A 20,143-nucleotide genomic window follows, 5' to 3' on the forward strand; every position below is an offset into this window, starting at 1 on the left:
AAAGAGGTGCTTTCATTGACGCCGTTTATGCCACACCCTGAGGCCCTTTCGGGCCGATTCTAAGCGGCGGTGTGTCTCATGTCTTTTCCTCGGCCACTCATATGAAAATTGGGTAGTCTAAACGCTTTGTGTCGCGGTTCTAACCTCCACTGCACAGATGTCAAAAAGAAGGGAGAAATATCGGCAAGGGGGACTGTGACGACCTTCCCATGGAGTGAAACGTCCACGGCAATATTGTGGTGGAATTTGGTGCCAATGTGATATCATTAGCCCGCCTTATACCTCATACAAACTTCTGGGCACGAATCTTTTTTCCTCATGTGTCAACACCTTACTGTTTGAAGCGTAGCAGGGCACCACAATTTTGCACTATCACAGAGCATGGTTGTAGGTATGATATACGATCAAAAGTATCCGGACACACCAAAAACATACGTTTTTCATGTTATTGTGGTCTTCAGTCCTGAGACCGGTTTGATGCAGCTCTCCATGCTACTCTATCCTGTGCAAGCTTCTTCATCTCCCAGTACCTACTGCAACCTACATCCTTCTGAATCTGCTTAGTGTATTCATGTCATGGTCTCCCTCTACACGAAGGGACACGTTCAACACAAAAGCGTACAGGCCGACCTCGTCTTTTGTCTGACAGAGATTGCCGACAGTTGAAGAGGGTTGTAACGTGTAATAGGCAGGCATCTATCCAGACCATCACACAGGAATTCTAAACTGCATCAGGATGCACTGCAAGTACTTTGACAGTTAGGTGCGAGGTGAGAAAACTTGAATTTCGTGGTCGAGAGGCTGCTCATAAGCCACAAATCACGCCGCTAAATGCCAAACGACGCCTCGCTTGGTGTAAGGAACGTAAACATTGGACGACTGATGGAAAAATGTTGTGTGGAGTGAAAAATTACGGTGCACAATGTGCAGGTCCTATTTCAGGGTGTGGGTACGGAGAATGCCCGGTGAACGTCGTCTGCCAGTGTGTGTAGTGCCAACAGTAAAATTCGGAGGCGGTGGTGTTATGGTGTAGTCGTGTTTTTCATGGAGGGGGGCTTGTATCCATTGTTGCTGTGCGTGGCACTATGTTGAAGAGCAATTAGGCGATGGTGATTGCATCTTTCAAGAAGACCGAGCATCTGTTGATACTGCGCGGCCTGTGACGAAGTGGTTACACGACGATAACTTCCCTGCAATGTACTGGCCTGCACAGAGTCCTGTCCTGAATCCTACAGAACATCTTTGGGATGTATTGGAACGCCGACTTCGTATCAGACATCGCCAAGCGACATCGATACCTCTCCTCAGCGCAGCACTCCGTGAAGAATGGACTACCATTCCCCAAGAAACCTTCGAGGACTTGATTGAACGTATGCCTGCGAGAGTCCAAGCTGGCATCAAGGCTAAGGGTGGGAAAACACGATACAGAATTCCAGCATTACTGACGGAGGTCGCCACGAACTTGTAAGTCATTCTCAGTCAAGTGACCGGATAATTTTGATCACATAGTGTACCTTGGAGTCGAATTACATACTTCTGTGCCGCAGTGGGGCAAAACGAAGGGTTTTCAAATAAATGACACTCTAATTCTTTTGTGCAATGTACTTTACCTACGACTGAGCGTATGTGATCGTTCCTTTTCAAATGCCTTCGCATTGTTAAAGTATTTGTCTTAAGTTAATTTATCATTTTGAGTCATTGATACCGGAGTCAGAAGATACTACGTATTTGCATTTTTTGAAGCTCACAGTTTCTACCCGTACAAAGCAAGTTGCCAGTGTTTATACTACTTGGGAGTCTTATCAAGACGTGACTGAATATTTGTGTAGTAGTATATTTCAGACAGCATTTCTTTATGATGACTGCAGTGTGTGCAGATAGTATATTGACATTCTTTGCTAGATTATTAATGTATAACTTCCACAGCAATAGTCAAAACACGCTGCCCTGGGCCACGCCGAAAGTTACTTCTACATTTGTCGATGACCCTCTATCCCAGATAACAAGCAAACTTTCAGTCCAATCTCAGTTTCATTTTGCATTGCTTACGATCGTTCTTTCGTTAATAAGCATTGGTGTGGTGCTGATACAAATGCATTTCGCAGGTCAATCCACCTGGATTACTTGGTCCATGGCTTTCAGGATGACACGTCGTAAAAAGAAAAGGAACGAGAGCTGGCTTTCGCAAGACCGATGTTTCGGAATCCTTGGCGGTCGGCTTGGAGGAGATTATTAAGTCTGAGACACCTTACTCCGCAAATTAATATACTCAGTTTAAATACTGTTGCTAAAAGCTTGATCTGGCTCTTTCGTATCCTACAGTTAACAACTGTATCGTCTCTTTACTGCTGCTTGATTAGTTGCTAGGTATGTCAACGTTATTTGAAACTGTTCAAGTGTTTCTCCAAGTGTTTCGGCAGTAAACGTAAAAATACGATACTAAGGCGTGCGATGCTAAAATATTTCTGATAAATTTTAACACTTATTTCATTAAACAAAGGGAATATTGCATAAATAAAAAATGCATGATTTCCTCTTTCTTATAATAACTTCTTTTCGGGCGTCCTACATTCAGATCATAATTAAAAAATTTTCGTTTACAAACTATAAGTTAATAATACATGTATTCTAAGAACGGTACAGACGTTGCTAAAATAACCATTTCATCACTTAACGTTTCATGGGGCTTAGAATTTTATTTAATTAGTGTCTTCAGATACTTCACAACTTGTTCTGACTCTTCTGTCTAACTTTGAATCAATTTAACAAACACATTCGCTATGTATATTCTTGAATCTTCACACTTTTCGGCGAGTTGGCGAGTGAGAGAGGCACTGATTAATCCATCTGGCAACTGGACACAATACGCAGAGCTCTTTTGTCATGAATGTCGAGGCCAACACATGGGATTTAACGCATATTTCTTTTGATTCAGTATTACCGCTGTCAGTGTTAGATAAGTGGATGTATTTAGTCTATGGAGTGTTGGTTTCTCCCAATTTACAGGACGCTCTAGATTGTTACCTTTCACTGTGCAATATAGCACGAGTACATTGTATAACTAAGGTAGTGACAGTGATGCAAATTATCAGAATGAAAGAACACACTGAGTGTCAGACGAAAAATTACGTGGCACTACATATTGGTAGAAAAAGGATCAACAAGGTCGTAAGAGCATAGGCAGGATGGACATCTCCAGTACATTCTCACCTTACTCGACATGTATCCATCACCAACAGTTTACGTTGCACTGTTCGAGTGATCCGCTATTTGCAATACGTTGCGAAAGGAACTTGTATTATGTAAGACGGCACAATGCAGAGGCAGTGCGAAAGCCTCTTATGGAAATCGCGGAGAGCATGGTATTGCGTGATGCCCTCCATTGTTGTACATAAACAGTACAGCAATAATTCTAGTTAGAAATTTACTTGAGCTACACTGTCGACCATATTTGTACTGGTATTTCAAGTATTGAAACGAACTGCTAATAAGCATGAAACGATGTAGTAAAATAAATATGTAGTAAAATAAATATGTAGGACAAGCGATTACCTTGCGTGATTTAGGAATCGTCGACTACGCTATCAAAGATGAACGTTCTCAGTTCTGACGTCATAGTCAGTATCATTACACACGGCGAGTGTGATAATTACTGAGAGCAGGAGTACAAATACTGAAGTGCGGACATTTGTACTGGGTATATCAAAAAGAATCATCCGATCTGACACGTCTATATTTCTAAAACGAATAAGCAAACACAATTAATATAGTTTTTGGATGAAATTCAAAATGTTTTTTTTTAAATTCCTTTTCATTGGTGTTCAATAGGCCCCTCTTGCGAGGCACGGTATTTGTCAATGCGGTGTTCGAATTGTTCCCACACTTCATCGAGCACGTCTTGAGTTACTGCTTCCACAGCTGTTGTCATGCGATGACTCAGTTGATTCATTGTTGTTGGTAATTGAGGCAGATAAGCAGGGTCTTTAATATACTCTGGCAATAAATAATCACTTACAGTCAGGTTCAACTGCGGGAAAACGAAGTTCTCAAGCATATCGAGTGTTCTCCGCTAAGAAAAATGCACCATACACCTTTTCCGGTTTAACTACACAAAACACATTAAATTTGGGAGACTCCCTCTCATGCTGTACAAGTTCATGTGGTTGTTCCGTACCCAATATTCACCTTTCCGCTTAAATGGAATGTTGCCTCGTCACTAAACACTAAGAATGAAAGAAAACTGTCATCCTCCATCTTACCAAGAACGAAATTACAGAACTTCACACGTTGTTGTTTGCCTGTATTAGGTGAATTTTGTATGGTTTCATGTGTAAACGTCGACACAGCACACGCCAGATGGATATCGGGGGGCATGTTGAGTTGTCGAGCTGCACGGCGAGCGGATTTCTGCAGGCTCCTTGTGAAACTATGGCGGTTGCGTTCGACGTCTGTGTCAATACTCGGGGAGGGCCCGGTGATTTGCCTTTACACAAAAAACCTGTTTCTCGGAATTTTTCATTCCATCGCCTAATGCTATGTGCTGTAGGAAGATCCACACTATACTTTGTACGAAACTCACGCTGAACAGTTATTACTGACTCGCAGTGCTCAAAACGTAGAATACAAAACGCTTTCTGTTGTCCTGACACCAATTTTACAAGAACTAAAGTGGGCGTACACTGCTGCTACGTTGCGGAAACCACGTAAAACTCGGGGGTTTGCACTTTTCAACAGTACTTGTTCACGCATATGTCTCAAATAACGTAGTAATTACGATTTTTTTTAAAAATCGGAGGATTCTTTTTGATACACTCTGTATTACGCGAGTTACGCTTTCGTTGTCATCTACGAGTACATTAGTGTTATAGACAGCGACGCCTAAGCACGGTGTGCAGCTTCTCACTGAAAATGATCTTCTCTTGTGAGGGAGTAGCACCCTCTCCACTGTTTAAAATGTGTAGTGAACGAAGCTCTCAACAATAGGTAAAACGCCTGGATGCGTCCTGTGCCGTTGCTTAGCGCCAGTCTGCGCCTCTAATCGCTAAAGGACGGTTTACCGCAACCGAAGCTCTTTCAGCTTCGCCGTCCAACACTCTCTTCGCAGCAGGTGAGCACGAGCTGTGTTTCACTTCATTGTCCACATATGCTGTCAACTATTTTTTTACGTTCTGTGATCAGATACGTTAAATAGTGCGATAAGAGGAGCAGTTTTATGGTACTCGTTCGGAATTTCGAAATATACATAATCACTTGGCATCTCGGATGCGCGAGAGATGAGCATAATATATGTGGAGACCGTTATAATGTGGCATTTAGATTAATTTAAGTGTATCTTGGGAATAGGTGTAAACGGCTGTATTAGCCTGCATGCAGGTAATCAGAAATTTCCACTAGGGTCATTGTTAGCATCTATACCGAAAAGGTATGAACTTAAGTAACCTGTTACCAACCGAATTTCGTGTTTTATCTCAATACTTGAAACAGTTAATTATTTTGTATGTCTGATGGGAGAGACGTCCGATGAGCCACATTATTATAGCAGCAAAAAATAAATTTAGCTGAATATGTGGTTACGTAAGGATTTGGTAGGTTTGTTTGAACTGTAGCGAGTGGGTATCTCTTAGTGAGCCAGTTACAACGCTTTTATAGTCACAGATATTTTGATTATGTGGCGCATCTGGAGACTGTCGCTCAGTCAGCATACTACGATTTACATGAAATTACAAATTTCCACGCGTGTACTACACATTGTCCTTTCGTAGTCTTCTTTTTGAAGTACTTTTGTCACGTGGGTAACGTTAAAGGCACTTCATTTGTGTGTTACCGAAGTTCTCCAGTAACTGGTTCCAGTAATTAAGATTAACAGTCAAGCTCAGTCACTGTAAATAAGAATTTGCTACTGTGTATTAAAAACAAATAAATGCAGTGAATTAAATTTTTTAAAAAAATGTATTTTGAGACAAATGTTGAAAATTCTTCAGACATTATGGTAAAGTGTCTGGGACTACCGGTAACAGTTCGAATTCTCGAAAGCATTGCGTCAAATAATTTTGTGTCACATGGACTAGAATTTTGTGAAAATCGTTGACTGAATTGTATGGTGAACCTCACCTAACTGTATAAATGCTTCGAAATGGGTTCACGAAGACACTTTTGGTATTTGGAATTGGATAATAATCCATAATTTATATCGTTCGAAAGAGTCCTCGAAACTGAACTAGTTTTACTCGGAAAGTTGTTTTGTGTGTGACATCGACCATGGAAAAGTAGTTCCGATTATGATATGTTGTAAAATCGCTAACAGGAAGAAACACAAGTTTCGTAACAGTCTGCAAGCGTTAAATTAACACACGAATATTTTCAAATGACGTTTTGTGATGATTGTGGCGTGCACACCTCTGTCCGTCATATTTTATACCGTGTTGCACGGGCAAAAGCAAATATTGCTGGGGATCTGCCCCCTATTTTAGCTGATGATGAGACGAGTGTAACCAAGGTTTTCAAGTTTTGTGATGTGTGTGGCTCCTGGCATAAACTTTTAGGATGGATCTTTTAGTGTGTTGCAGAGTGCCTGGCTCCTCCTTTTTTATTCTTGCGGCCAGCCAGCCACGTCCATCTGCTTTATTGTTTTAGCTCCTTATACCACTTTCTCCCTGCGTAGTTAATGTTTTGATATTGGAGCAATACTTCGTTCCGTGCTTCCGTACGGGTACACACATAGGTTTCCAACTTTTTTGCCTTTGTTTTACGCGTTGTTTTATCCTCCCGTGTACTGTATCTTGCCGACCCTGTCCACCCCCGGTAGCTGAGTGGTGAGAGCGACAGAATGTCACTCCTAAGGGCCCGGGTTCGATTCCCAGCAGAGTCGGAAATTTTCTCCGCTCAGGGACTGCGTGTTGTGCTGTCCTAATCATGATCATTTCATAGCAAGTCGCCGAAGTGTCCTCAGATCGAAAGACTTGCACCTGGCGAACGGTCTACCCGACGGGAGGCCCTAGTCACACGACATTTACATTTACCGACCCTCGTCTGAAACTGTTTCCGCCCGGCCGCTGAAGACCTTGCTGTCGTGCGCCCATACCAACATATTCATCCATTCAATATAAATGTTATACAAATTATATCAGAGGCATGAACTTTTTGATATTTTAGTAGCAAAAAAGATGTTTTTGTGTGGCAATGACCACAAAAAGACATTTTTGCCTGTTTCCTTAGTATCCAGACGTAACAGCATTATCAAATATTTCCTGAACGAGAGCGTCCTACAGGAAAAGATGAAATGGAGGAATAAACTGAACAAATTACTGTTGGTTATGAGAAATATACAGAAACTAAGAATTACTCTTGTGAGGACATGTCGGAAAGAATCATAGGGTATCAGTCAAATGTGTTTTCTGTAATAACTTTCAAACAAATATGTTACTTATAAAGGTGAATTACATTCATTTTATACTACTGGAAAGGGGGAAAGTCATAAACCAACGGAAATGTTTTTCCCGCTCATTGCATTAATTAACAGGACTTTTTCAGTGCAGTCAGCACAAAATTTTTCGTGTAGATGTTCTGATGCTGTCGTTCAATGGAAACTTAACGTGAAGGGCAAAAAAATCGCAAAATAATGCAATTTTGAGATCTTTACTTAGTGATATGAGATTTTCACTGTTCTGAAAGATGAAAACTGATTGAAGCTTCCACGATTTTATCCATTTTGCACCATGTTCCAGTCACCAGCCCTGTCTCCATTCTATTCTTCATTAAAGATTAGCATAAACTACATATCATTCTAGCAGCGTGTTCGAGGGTTGCTACCTGTTATCTGTGAGACACAATATATTTATGTAGTCTGCCTCGCAATACTTCGTGAAACTTGAGCAGTGTCACTAGTTGTGAGCTGGGAACCAGCACTGTAATCAATTCCTTAGTTACCACCTTCAGCAAACTAGCCTTTCAGCCGCAGTATACGGTACAATTAGGAATAGTGTGGGGAAACGCCTCGTTCTTCCAACGGTCGCGTTCAAACGCATTCTTCCTGCGGCCGCCGAGATGACCAAACGTGTACATCGGAGATAGTCGATTAAAGGATAGGTAAAACTGCTCCACTGCTCTATAAACTTCTGATTTCGTTTCCATGATCTTCATTTCAGTTTTGGTAGTATGTCGTGGTCACGAGAGTTGATTTTGTGTGTAAAATTTGTCGCTATACTGAGGGTCTGAAGAAGTGAGAAAACGCAAATCCAATGGACAAAATATGCCAGTCCTTACTTTATGGCGACATACAGTAAGTCAATTATAGCTATGATTTTTCTAAATTGTTTTCCCAATTAACTGACTTGCTATTAGTTGCAATATGCCATTATTCAGTTTATTCCCCAGAAGGTCCGATAACTCAAGTCCTTGACCCGTAATACTGTTAATTTATATGGAGAATGTATGTCATTATAGGTAGAATCTTGGAACGAATAAGATTTCTTTTAAGTGATTCGCAGGATGAGCATGTCTTTGCAATGGTGAAAATAAAGAAATGTGTAAGATCAAAACAACAATTTTACCTTAGGCATAACCCATAAATTATACTGTTTCTTCTTTGTGAGGATGAGAACCCATTGGTAACTGTGCAAGTTAGGAACAAGGGACTAATGGTCCTGGCTAAGAAGACTGCGATAGTACAATTATTTCATGGTTGGTTGCCTGATTTGCGGGAGGGGACCAAACAGACAGGTCATCGGTCCCATCGGATTAGGGAAGGATGAGGAAGGAAGTCGTCTGTGCCCTTTCAAAGGAATCATCCCAACATTTGCCTGCAGCGATTTAGGGAAATAATGAAAATCCTAAGTCAGGATGTCCGGGCGCGTGTTTGAACCGTCTTCCTCCCGAATGCGAGTCCAGTATTCTAGCCACTACGCCATCTCGGTCGGTATTATTTCACGATATGACAACCTGTGATACGGTTCAAACAAGTCATTTAACCCGGCTTGCGTTACCCGTTGGCGAGGCATAGATAGAGTAAATAGACAGATTGCACAAACGATTAAAAGGTCGATAACAACGATAAACAGGCTTCACTCTTAGCCGGATAGTTACAGAAAGACAGAAGGCTGAATTTCAACTTAACATACACAACGAGCTTGTTGTAAATGTTTGTAATTATAAGATCATGACATCAGTACGGAAACTGTGAACTCTCTTTATTAATAATCTTCAGACGGTACTGATAAGTTCCCTCCGTATAACTGATATTTGATCAGGCCAGAAGAAACGGAAATTGCGAACTCTCTTTATTAATAATCTTCAGACGGAACTGATAAGTTCCCTCCGTGTAATTGATATTTGATCAGGCCAGAGGAACCAATTCAGACCTATCTTATAAATAGAACAGCCAAATACGGTAATATCTTACGACAAGCGCCTTTTTACTAGCCTTGAAGTATACAGCGATCAGCCGGAACATTATGACCACCGACCCACTAACGATAGCCGGTCGGTGTGGCCGAACGGTACTAGGCGCTTCAGTCTGGAACCGCGCGGCGTCTACGGTCGCAGGTTCCAATTCTGCCTCGTGCATGGATGTGTGTGATGTCCTTAGGTTAGTTAGGTTCAAGTAGTTCTGTGTTCTAGGGGACTGATGACCTCAGACGTTAAGTCCCATAGTGCTCAGAGCCATTTGAACCACTATCGATATAAACCCGTGCTGGCGACAGCAGCGTCATTCGGCGAGGAACGACTGCTAGTGAGACACATGCACTGTGCATGAGCGAGCTCACACATGTGTGTGAATTCCTAAGGGACCAAACTTCTGAGGCCATCGGTCCCCAGACTTACACATTACTTAAACTAACTTACACTAACTTATGCCAAGAACAACACACACACACATGCCCGAGGGAGGACTCGAACCTCTGGCGGGAGGGGCCGCGCAATCCGTGACACGGCGCCTCAAATCACGCCGTCACTCAGCGCGGCGTGAGCGTGCTGCCCCTGTGTAGAATGGGGAAGAGGCAGATTGAGATGGTCCGGAGACTCGGCGCGAGCATTTCGGAAACTGCACGACTTGTTGGGCGTCGGAGGAATGCTGTTGTGAGTGTCTTCAACACGTGGCGAAAGCAAGGTTAAACCACATCCAGACGTTGTGGGGTTAGGCTGCCACCCCTCGTCACATATGTTGGGCGTCGCAGACTGGGCAGACTGGTAAAACAGAATAGGCAGCGAACTGTGGCGGAACTGACATCAGACTTTAATGCTGGCCAGAGTACAACTGTCATCATCATTGAACTCCTGCACTAGCTCCAGTTTGAATGATTTCATTGACACCTTCTGTAGCAGGACTTTCCACTATGTCATTGGAGCTACTTTGAGATCATGGGATGCATGACGCACAGATTTTCTCGGACTCCTTATAGATGTCTCTCGTATGCACTCCTCATTCACTTCACTCACACTTTGGTAGAAAATCCGAAGAAATTCTGGTCGTATGTAAAGTACACAAGCGGCAAGACGCAGTCAATACTTTCGCTGCGCAGTGCCGATGGTACTGTTATCGACGACTGTGCCCCTAAAGCGGAGTTATTGAACGCAGTTTTCCGAAATTCCTTCACCAGGGAAGACGAATGGAATATTCCAGAATTTGAAACACGAACATCTGCTAGCATGAGTTTCTTAGAAGTAGATACCTTAGGGGTTGCGAAGCAACTCAAATCGCTTGATACGGGCAAGTCTTCAGGTCCAGATTGTATACCGATTAGGTTCCTTTCAGATTACGCTGATACTATAGCTCCCTACTTAGCACTCATATACAACCGCTCGCTCACCGATAGATCTGTACCTACAGGTTGGAAAATTGCGCAGGTCGCACCAGTGTTCAAGAAGGGTAGTAGGAGTAATCCATTTAACTACAGACCTATATCATTGACGTCGGTTTGCAGAAGGGTTTTGGAGCATATACTGTATTCAAACATTACGAATCACCTCGAAGGGAACGATCTATTGACACGTAATCAGCATGGCTTCAGAAAACATCGCTCTTGTGCAACGCAGCTAGCTCTTTATTCGCACGAAGTAATGGCCGCTATCGACAGGGGATCTCAAGTTGATTCCGTATTTCTAGATTTCCGGAAAGCTTTTGACACCGTTCCTCACAAGCGACTTCTAATCAAGCTGCGGAGCTATGGGGTATCGTCTCAGTTGTGCGACTGGATTCGTGATTTCCTGTCAGGAAGGTCGCAGTTCGTAGTAATAGACGGCAAATCATCTAGTAAAACTGAAGTGATAACAGGTGTTCCCCAGGCAAGCGTCCTGGGACCTCTACTGTTCCTGATCTATATAAATGACCTGGGTGACAATCTGAGAAGTTCTCTTAGACTGTTCGCAGATGATGCTGTAATTTACCGTCTAGTAAGGTCATACGAAGACCAGTATCAGTTGCAAAGCGATTTAGAAAAGATTGCTGTATGGTGTGCCAGGTGGCAGTTGACGCTAAATAACGAAAATTGTGAGACGATCCACATGAGTTCCAAAAGAAATCCGTTTGAATTCGATTACTCGATAAATAGTACAATTCTCAAGGCTGTCAATTCAACTAAGTACCTGGGTGTTAAAATTACGAACAACTTCAGTTGGAAGGACCACATAGATAATATTGTCGGGAAGGCGAGCCAAAGGTTGCGTTTCATTGGCAGCACACTTAGCAGATGCAACAAGTCCACTAAAGGGACAGCTTACACTACACTCGTTCGTCCTCTGTTAGAATATAGCTGCGCGGTGTGGGATCCTTACCAGGTGGGATTGACGGAGGACATCGAAAGGGTGCAAAAAACGGCAGCTCGTTTTCATTGTCACGTTGTAGGGGAGAGAGTGTGGCAGGTATGATACACGAGTTGGGAAGGAAGTCATTACAACATAGACGTTTTTCGTCGCGGCGAGACCTTTTTACGAAATTTCAGTCACCAACTTTCTCTTCCGAATGCGAAAATATTTTGTTGAGCCCAACCTACATAGGTAGGAATGATCATCAAAATAAAATAAGAGAAATCAGAGCTCGAACAGAAAGGTTTAGGTGTTAGTTTTTCCCGCTCGCTGTTCGGGAGTGGAATAGTAGAGAAATAGTATGATTGTGGTTCGATGAACCCTCTGCCAAGCACTTAAATGTGAATTGCAGAGTAGTCATGTAGATGTCATGTAGATGTCTCTGAACAGACATTGCACCGAAAACTAACGACCGGCGCGCCGCAGCCGACGACCCACGCACCTGCCAATGTTAACACCTCAACATTCACGACTACGACTGAAATGGGCACACGATCATCGGAACTGGACTTTGGCGAAATGGCAGAGCGTTGCATGGACTGACGAAACCCGATACCTTCTTCAACATTCCGATGGGATGGACTGAATGTGTCCGTCTTCCAGGGGAAAAGCTCCTTGACGCCTGTACTGCGGAACGGAGACAGTGGCGGCGGCTCCATTATGCTCTGGTGAACATTCACATGAGCATCCATGCGTCCAGTGGAGCTCGTGCAAGGCACCATAACGACGAAGAGTGTCGTACACTGGTTGCAGACCACGTACAACCCTTCAAGATGATCGTGTTTCCCGGCGGCAGTGGCATTTTTGAAGAAGATAATGTGTCATTTCAAAAGGCCAGGAGCGTTCCCCACAGTCGTTCAATGAACAAAGTAAGAGCATATGGACTATCAGAGCAATGGTGTGATTGGATGGAAGAGTTCCCAGATAGCAGAACGGAGCATGTCGTTCTCAGTGGAGAGAAGTCTTCCGAAGTAAGAGTGATTTCAGGTCTGGCGAAGGCGAGTGTCGTAGGACCTATTCAAAATATATATAAATGACCTTGTGGATAACATCAGAAGCTCACTGAGGCTTTTTGCGGATGATGCTATAGTATGGGGTGACACACGGGAGACGGACGGCTTTTAATGAAATAACACTCAGCCAACTTTAAAATTAATGTATGTTTATTTACACAAAATCAAAGCTCATTATTCGCCACTTTACTTAACAAAGTTATTTGTGAAAAATAATGTCGTCAAGGTGATATACATCATTTCGAATGCAGGACTCAAGTCTCTTCTCAAAATCCTCCATCACATGGACTAAAATCTCTGCAGGGATGGCAGCAATTTCTTGAATGATTGCATTCTTCACCTCGTCCATATTTCGTAGTTTGTGGTTATAGACACAGTTCTTAAGATAACCCCACAGAAAAAGTCACATACTGACAAGTCGGGAGACCTGGGAGGCCAAGGAACATTGCCAAAGCGTGAGATAATCCGGCCAGGAAACATGCGTCCAAGAACTGTCATTGAAGTGTTTGTGGTCTGCGATGTTGCTACATCCTGCTGGAATCAAACGCGTTTTAAAGGGATTCGTCGTCTTCTTAGTTCTGGTTTCAAGAATGTTTCAAGAATACGAATGTAACGAAGCGAATTAACAGCAACTGTGGCCCCATTCTCTTCAACAAATAAGGTCCTATAATGCCATCAGAGCCAAGAGCACACCAGACTGTTACTTTTTCTGATTGTAGAGGACGCTGGTGGATAAGGTGTGGATGCTCTGGAGCCCAGTAACGTAGGTTTTGCTTATTCACGGCCCCGTTTAAATCAAAATGAGCTTCATCGCTCATAAATAAAACTTCATTTTCATTCGATCCAAAAATCACTTGCATTCTGTAAGCGAAGTCTTCTCGTACCGGAAAATAATTTTTCTTAAGTTGTTGGACAATGAGCACTTTGTAAGGAAGGAATTTTAATTCTTTATGCAAAAATTCGTCTAACCAATTCACGATTGATTCGTAACTCACTAGCATGACGTCTAGCTGACCGTCCTGTGCTTCTGACTGCCACTTGCCATACCCTTTCAACACTTTCTGATGTCGTTTGTGTCTCGGGACAGGATGCTTCTTATGCAGTATGTTTCCAGTTGATCTGAAGTTTTCTACCCATCTGAGGATTGTGTTACGGCTCGGAACAGCTACACGTCGACTGACATTAAACCGAGAACTAAACAACCGCTGCGTAGCAATAACAGACTCACCGCTTTTCACGAAACTGTCATTGACAAACACTCGACGTTGCAAGTCCCACAGCCCCATAGTGACTGAGTAAATGAAATGGCGTCTTGTGTGGGTCAGAACTATCGCTACCACGACCACCTCCCACCACCGCGCCCTCAGTACTACGCAGTTCAAAACCGTCCGTCTCTCGTGTGTCACCTAGTATTTCGAAAATTGGAAAATTCTACTGAAATGCTGGAGGATCTGCAACGAATTGACGCATGGTGCAGGGAATGGCAATTTAATCTTAATGTAGACAAGTGTAATGTGCTGCGAATACACAGAAAGAAAGATCGTTTATCATTTAGCTGTAATATGGCAAGTCAGCAACTGGAAGCAGTTAATTCCATAAATTATCTGTGAGTAGGCATTAGGAGTGATTTTAAATGGAATAACATATAAAATTAATCGTCGGTAAAGCAAATGCCAGACTGAGATTCATTGGAAGACTCCTAAGGAAATGCAGTCCGAAAATAAAGGAAGTAGGTTACAGTACACTTGTTCGCCCACTGCTTGAATACTGCTTACCGGTGTGGGATCCGTATCAGATAGGGTTGATAGAAGAGATAAAAAAAAGACCCTCAGTAACTAGGTAAGGGCTTTTGTTGAAGTTTCAAGAACATACCTTCACCGAGGAGTCAAGAAGTATATTGCTGCCTCCTATGTATATCTCGTGAAGAAACCATAAGGATAAAATCAGAGAGATTAGAACCCACACAGAGGCATACCGACAATGTCTCTTTCCACAAACAATACGAGACTGGAATAGAAGGGAGAACCGATAGAGGTACTCAAGGTACCCTCCGCCACACACCGTCAGGTGATTTGCGGAATATGGATGTAGATGTAGTGGCTCGAGGAACGCAGTGGCGATTTTCAGTTGATGTGGTGACACCATAACTCACCAGATCTAAATCCGGTCGAACACATCTGGGACGTGATTGGACGTGACATCAGATGTGATCGACCCCTCCTCAGAGTTTCCAATTATGTGACTCGTGTATCTGGATATGATGCCATCTCCCTCCACAGACCTACCAAGACCTCTTTGCTTCCATGCTACGACGCATCGCCATTGTTTTCCGCTCCAAATGTGGATATATGGGTTATTAGGTAGATTATCATAATATTTTTGCATGTCAGTGTATGTTCGTAACACATTGCGAGCGATAAGGGAATTAAGATTGTGGAACAGCAGCTGATTCGCAGCACCTTATGGCATCCTTTCAATATCGATTTTATGGTGAAAAGTCCAAATATAGAGACCTCCTCGATTTTACTGGAGAAAGAGCAAATATAGAGACAACCTGACAAATTACAAGTGCGTTACGGATCGGGAACGCAACCTAGGAACTTTGCTTTCCGCAGGTAACAATTATATCGACTGAGCTATCCGAAAGTGACTTACGACCTGCCCTTGTGACTTGGGACATTATCTCGTCTACTACCCTGCAAACTTGACAGAAGTCCTTTTGCATACCCTGCGACAGGGTCGCTTCTGGAAGAAAGAATACTACGGAATCGTAGCTTAGCCACAGCCTAGGGGATTGTTTCCAAAAAGAATTTTCATTCTTCATCAAAGTGTCACAGAGCTTTAATCTACAGGAAGTTTGAGAACGACACGCACTTCACTACAGGGTGAAAATTCAGTCTGGAATTAGAGACGCGTTCATAAAAATCAACTCTTGAAGGCGCGTGGGATTATCGTCTCGAGCAGCCATCCTCAAAGTCGGGGGTGCGTCCCAAAGGCAGCGGGGGGGGGGGGTGCAGAGAGTAATAGGCGAGGAAGCGGCTGCTACTTTCATTGAAAGATTTCCGGTGAACAAATATTACCAATGTCAGATTCTCATTTCCTGAGAAACTCGCCCATCATTAATGTCCTGTCTTATTTCACAATAACTGAGCAGGAACGTTGAGAAAAAGAAGTCGTGAGTAATATTTCATGACGTATTCCCTGTGACCAATCACTCACAGCGTTGTCTACTTACCAAACATTCAACAACCACTGGTTACAATAAACCACTCTAAAATGTGACCGCCTCTTCCTTGTGACTTTGTCTACCAGAATAGAATGTTAATAACAGCCATTGTGTCTCGATTTCCGCCAGGCTTCTGGAGTCAGTTGAACGTTAGTGAATTAGGTAGAAGTTGAATTAAAGTATGTGGTCAGTGGAAATAATTAAACGGATTTAAAATAAAGTGATCCAGGTTCTGCCATTCCCATGAATAACTACCTGATTAGCAGTGATAATAAGTGATCAAATGGAAGTGATTCGCCGAGTGTCTCTTCTCCTTCGAAGGTATACGATTTTAAAAAGAAGAAAATGAGATCCGAATTTTCGTATCTCCCTCTGTTCCTATCATCAATGTTAGTTCTAAACGCAGAACTGAAGTGTGTAAATACCAAGTTGATTATCTGACATCAGGCTTTACCAGCATTCTTTTGAATGGACCGACCACAATGTGTTCTTTGTTCTGAGATTTCCCCCAACGATAGTCTGAAGAGTATAAATACAGAGACAGCTGCAGACAAAACATCCAGACTGTGTAATTATTACGCATGGCATTTTTAGGCATGATCAGAAGTAACTAAAAGGAAATGCCAGATTCCTAAAAAAACTGATAGCTGTTTCCAAGAAAGCCCTAAGAGCGCAACTATAGGTATCTTATTTAAATTACAAAATCCACACACTATTAGTGGTGAGAAATAACTTCTTCCTCTCAAAATGGCGAAGTTGTATATGGAGAAAGATTTGTGACAGTCTGAAGTCGGTACCTCTCTCTGATGATATCGTGGTTCGTGGCACTGATGCAACAGCCGCTGATGTGAAAAATCAATTGCTACCACGTCTTCATGGTAATCCAAAATCCGCGCTGCGACTTGACACTATTTATATCCGAAATCTATTCGAGCTTCTTGTTTTTGTACACTACTGTTCTGAAAATAAATTCTGTGGAGGGGAGTATTGCAGGCGAAGTTATTTTCTTTCTTGCTAATTCCATTTTTCTTAACAACAAGCTGTCATGGACAAACTGTGTTAGTACCGGTTAGTTATTATTAAAGTGCAGCTATGACAGACGTTCAGCGCGGGCTGTAATTATCGTATGGTAGATATTCTAATGTGTAAATGTGGAGCCGATTTAAGCTGAAAAACATTAGTTCCAATTTTGGCCACCAGGTACATAACTAGTGTTGTGAATGCAAGAAAGACGTACAGAAATGTTTCTATTTCTAAGGGATTGAAAATGAAACATCGGCAGGAAAGCTCAGGCAATTGAAAAAGTCAAAACGTTGATTTTATAATTAACCACCGCTTATATATTTGTTCAGTATGAGTGCTGGAGACGTCGACGAGCCACATTTCCTCCTGATGGCCGAAATTGGAACTAATTTTTTTTCCAGTGTAAATCGGTTCCGCATTAACGCTTAAAGATACCTACCAAGTTTCGCTGCCATACTGGACCCCCGTGATTAGCTGCACATACATCATAAGTATCTGACATATGTAAATATTTGGGGTGGTAGCATTTACTGGTGCTAAAATCGGTTTCATGGGAACAGTGTGTGTTGTTTCTCCTTTTGCAAAATTTACACATTGCGTGGTACTGAGGGAGGTGTTCAATTACAAAGTAGTACACCTAGAAGCCAATAAACTGCTGAACGATGCAGTCAGTGCTGTAAATTTAGTGAAAACACGAGCATTAAACAGTAGACTATTTTCCGTTCTTTGCAAAGAGATTGGTACTCAAGATTTGTTTCTACTCCACGTGGAAGTACATTAGTTGCCTCGTGTTAAAGTTCTTTGTCGCACTGTTCAGCTGATTTCATATGTTGCTATTAAACGTCACTCCTACATTTGCGGCTCTGTTTCTGAATGATACTGGCTAGTAATATTGTGCTACATGGCCCACGTTTTTGAGAAACTGACTGATCTTAAAGTATAACTTCTAGGCCGAAAAAATGACACTGTATTTCTAAGAGAGAAAGTGCTTTTGTTTAAGAGAAAATTTAGGCCTTGAGAGCCCAAATAGAGAAGGGTAATTGCAAGATGTTTTCTTGCCTTAATTATTTCGTGAAGGAAGATGAGCTGGGTATAAGTAAAATTCGTAGAATTGGTGCAGTACATCTTGAAGACATTCGACAACAGTTACAGGGTAAATTTACAGAATCTTCATCTGAGCATGACTGCATCCACAAACTGTTCGATAAAGTCATAACGGACCACTTGTCAATAGTCGAGCAGAAGGAGCTAAAAGAACTAAATGATAGCCGGCCGCGGTGGCCGAGCGGTGCTAGGCGCTTCTGTCCGGAACCGCGCGACTGAACCGGTCGCAGGTTCGAATCCTGCCTCGGGCATGGATGTGTGTGATGTCCTTAGGATAGTTAGGTTTAAGTAGTTCTACGTTCTAGGCGACTAATGACCTCAGATGTTAAGTCCCATAGTGCTCAGAGCCAACTAAATGATAGTACATTTCCAAACGAATTTAAATCGATGTCTGTTAAAAACTATTAGATATAGATTAAGAATGAATACACCAATTTAACAAGAAGGGCTGTGGACGTTTTATTATCATTCGCTTCAACTTACGTGTATGAGTAAACACTTTCCGCAAAGACATTAATCAAGAGGAAATATCGACCTCGACTTTAGCTGGAAAAGACTCTGGGATTTGTTGTTTCAAAGATCCAGCCAAGACTGGATCCGTTTCTCCATAATTCAAGCATACACATCGCATTGAAGGTGCAAATGTATTGATTACTTCCCTTTTGGATGACCTGTTTGAATGTATCAGTTTTTTAAATGGGCATTGAAAGGTTGATTATCGTTTTGTCATCATTTGTATGTCGTGGTACTTGAAATATTACAACATTCTTAATGAATTATAAGCAATATAAATGGAAAAGGTTAGACCTTAACTAAAAAACTAATTCTTGAAGTAATTAAAAAAATGTAGCGACATAAACGTATTTGTTGAACCGTGGTTAAGTATGGACTGGTTGCAATTTATGAATGCATTGTCTCCCGGGGATATGAGTTAATAAAATGTTCTCGGGCTTCCAGCCGCGTCACGTGGTTGATTCTTAACCCTTTCTGCATCTGCGATTCCAAATGGCATCATTAAATATTCCTGCCTTTTTTAGGGTTCCCAGTGCTTCAATGATACCGTTTGGCATCGCTTGACGTAGTTCCAAGTTTGGCCAACAGATCACAGTGACGTTTGCTTTCATGATTCGCCGTTTGTTTGAAGGGCAGAACAGAGAAGTGTCGTGAGTTGTGCTACTGCATTTGTGAGTGAACAATAACTGTTGTGTTTAGTTTTCTTCTGTGCATACTGAAATTCTTGATTATGGAACCAACTTTACGTAGTTAATCAAGGGCAAGGGAAAGAAATACGGCAAGTTTACAATACAGTTATCTATGCATTTTTTTGAATAATTATTATGATGCCATTTGGAATCAATATATTATTTATTAAACAATAGCTTCAAAAGAACTCTTGCCATGGATATGGCATATGTGCAACATATACAGTAAATATTCATCACAAAAAAGTTTTACCCAATTTTTTTCTAAATGTGACGCACAGAAGGTTAACTTTCACCGCCTTTGAATAACACAAATGTATGATATACTTTTTAAAAATGTTTTGCTTTGATGTGGTCGAAGACAACTCTCTAATTATTATTAATTTATTGTTGTAACTGGAAGTTGCAACAATTAGACAGAAGTAGGTAGATATCGTGAGCCTTTTTTGTGCGAAATGCTTACGAGGAAAATAAAGATAAGGGCGGCGGAAGGGGGTGGCAACATAATTTATGTTTCAGAAGGGGGGCGCATCGGAAAAAAGTCTGAGAACCAGAGAGTTCGCCGACCGCTGGACTGAACCGCGTGGCGTGTGGTCCGCCGCCCATACAAAGGCGCCGCCCACCCACGCATTTCTCCCACATTAAGAAACTGCTTGCGGCCACGGGTGAGCGGTAATACTCGCCGTTCTGCGAAAAAGGTCCAGCTTCTCACCGAGAGGTGTTCCAAGGATAATTCTCAGCCTCTTCGAATTACCCCTGAGAACGCAACCTGATGT

This window comes from Schistocerca gregaria, chromosome 3 (assembly GCF_023897955.1).
Source record: "Schistocerca gregaria isolate iqSchGreg1 chromosome 3, iqSchGreg1.2, whole genome shotgun sequence".
Taxonomy (NCBI): domain Eukaryota; kingdom Metazoa; phylum Arthropoda; class Insecta; order Orthoptera; family Acrididae; genus Schistocerca; species Schistocerca gregaria.